Below are 2,982 nucleotides of genomic sequence, written 5' to 3' on the forward strand. Positions count from 1 at the left end.
ACACGGTATGCCAGCGAAATAGCCTTGACGTTAACTGCTGGCCCCTCCAGCATTTTTTTTTTTAAGAGGGAGATTTTTGCTATAGAATGTGTATACTTGCCAGAGAGACAAAGAGACAGAGACAAGATAGAAAGCAAAAAAATCACCCCCAGGGGTGATGGCCATGCCACAATCCCTTCTCCTCCACTCTCCTCTTGAGATTTTGGGCACACACATGTATGTGCCTGGTGTGAGTTAAAGCTGCTGGATCCGGAACTTGAACCTCAGTCGTTACATGGGAGCCCAGCAACATACCCATTATACCATCTGCTGGTACTGCTCTGGCATAGACTGGCTGGACCTTGACTGCTCCCAGTACCAGCAGTACTGCTGGTCCCATAATTGAATCTTTATATTCAATTACTATTTAATTTTTTTGTCATAACTATATAATTGATGAAAGATAAAGTCCCGAATCTTTAAGGAAATGATACATAGTGAAATAAAAGTATCTAAAGTTTCCTTGTTAAAAACAAAATCAGTGGCGCGGTAGAAGGGAAGAGTCTAGAGAAGGATAGCAAGAGAACAAATAGCGAGGCATGACATTAGTGGGACACAGAGATGGTTTATTACCTGTTGATGATGTCGTGTACAGTGTTCTCAACTGGACTGGTCCGAGAAGTATTTCATGTTGGGTAAATTCTTTATACAAGCCAAATGATATATAGTGACTGAATGTTTAAAAAATAATGAGAAAAAATAATAATAATCTGAAAAAAATGATGAAAAGCTATTTGATGATGATGATGATGTGGATAGTAATGTCTTTGTCTTGACTGATATGCATGGTAATCATGCGGAAAAAAGAAATGCAATACACTGCAAAGACATATGTGATTCAACGTAGTATAAAAAATATGATAACAAGTAAAATAACATTTTAAAAAATCAACTTGGGATCAGCAGATGGCATAATGGCTATGTCCCTGGACTCCCACATAGTCAACTGCGGTTTGAATCCCGGACCCGATGGTTTAAAATTCATGCCAGGCATGTGTGTGCGTGCCCAAAATCCCAAAAGGAGAATGGAGGAGAAGGAACTGAGATATGGTCATCCCCCCTGGGGGGTAATTTCTTGCTTTCTGTCTCTCTGTCTCTGTCTGTCCAGTGAGCGCACGTGCCCTATAGCAAAAATCTCTTAAAAAAAAAAAAAAAGTCAGCTGTGAATGAATGGAGTTTAGAAAGCCAGTGCTGGGTTCCTCACTCCAGTTGCCAAGAGTCCTTCTTTCTGCCCCTCCCCAGTAGCTGCCATGCAGACACTGCCCAGAAGCCCTTTTAGGACAACAGCCCCACCATGGACACTGGGGCCATCAGTGCCCTTTCTGCCTCCTTGTGTCACTGTGATTTGTCACATTGGAAAACAGGCCGCCAGCTCAGGAAACAAGGCCCCAAGGAAACACATGTTAGGGCCACTGCTAAACCAGGAGTGAAGGGGAAGGAAGCTACTGAGGAGGGCCAGCTGAGCACTGGCCAGGGGCTGGTTGGTCTGCCTTGCAGGGAGGCAGAGTGGCCGATGCAAAGCTCTGAGCCAGCAGAGGCAACAGGAGGTTAGAAGCAAACCAAATGCACCGTGAGGCTGTCTGTACAGCAGAAGATCACAAACGCCCTCCTGTCTCTCATGGCGGGAAGGCTAAACACAGAGCACCTATCTGTATGAGCAGGTACGGGATGGGCCGAGCAGAAAGATGACAATTTGCCTTATGTATGGATACAAAATGATATTCATGATGTAGAACTAAATAAAATAATTTGTGTGCTTTAAAAGATTTTTTTCCTGTTCACGTGAGTTGGGGGGGCCGAGCACCCTCTATGGGATCTGGCCATACTATGATCCCCTTCCTCCAGCCCTTTCACCTGCGGGATCTTGGGCACTTGTCCACATGCCTGTCACGTTTCAGTCTGACCATAGTCACCACGTGGGATCCCACTTTTCTTAGGGAGCACTTACCTCTGTGCCACAGAGCCAGCCTAATTTGTGTGTTTTAAAGGGTGAAGAATATTTATACTTATTTGCTTGAATAAGCATAAAATGTCTCTAGAAGGATTCGCAAAAACCGATTGTAGTGAGTTAGAGCTGAATGAGTGCCGAGTCCGAGTTGGGGAAGATGAGAATGTTCTGGACACGGATAGGGGTAGTGGTTGCACAACAACGTGACTGCACTTACCGCCACTCAACTGCACACGTAAAAATAGTTGAAAGGGGCCAGCAGGTGGTGTCGTGGTTAAGGTGCTGGGCTCACACGGCAGACCGTAGTTTGAGTCCTAGACCTAGAGGCTTGAAAAACCACACTGGGTGTGCATGTGTGTGTGTGTACCCAGAATCCCAAGAGAAGAGTGGAGGAGAAGGGACTGCAGAGTGGCCATCCCCTTTGGGGGTGATTTTTCACTTTCCCTCTTCCTCTCTCTCTCCAGTGAGTGTATGTACCCGATAGCAAAGATTTTTTTAAAGAATTAATTTATCTTTTTAAATTTATTTATTCATTTATTTTAATTTGTGGGACCAGCCAAGGGATAGCCTAGTCATCTTTCCATTCGCACCTCCTAGTGTTTTCTAACACTGCTACCACCATTTCCATCTTCTAATTAACGAAGAATTCTAGGAAAAAGAGGAAGATACGGTAGAGAAAGCTTTTCTCACCCCCTCCCTTGGCACCCTCCCATGAGACCACCGGGCTAGGCTGTGGCTCTGGAAGTCAGGTCGCAGTGAGAATGCAGGGCTTGGAGTCGGCCTCTCATCAGCTTGGGCAGGGAGCTTCACCCTCTGTGCTTTAGTCCCGACCTCTGTGACACGGGAAGGATGCCACCCAGCCCGTGTGTGTGGCGCGGGTTTAATGACAATGGACATGATAGGTTCTGCACAGTCCTGCTGCTTAAAGTGCTCAAAATAATAGGTGTTGCTGTTACTCCTTCCTGCCAGACACCCACGGCTGGGTACCAACAGTA

At 45.6% G+C, this 2,982-nt stretch overlaps 1 pseudogene; it reads right to left on the reverse strand.

The window, feature by feature from the left end:
- Positions 1-2,982, reverse strand: part of LOC102486464 (histone deacetylase complex subunit SAP18 pseudogene) — a 13,559-nt pseudogene that overhangs the window by 1,097 nt on the left and 9,480 nt on the right.

This window comes from Tupaia chinensis, unplaced genomic scaffold (assembly GCF_000334495.1).
Source record: "Tupaia chinensis unplaced genomic scaffold, TupChi_1.0 Scaffold000350_1, whole genome shotgun sequence".
Classification (NCBI taxonomy): domain Eukaryota; kingdom Metazoa; phylum Chordata; class Mammalia; order Scandentia; family Tupaiidae; genus Tupaia; species Tupaia belangeri.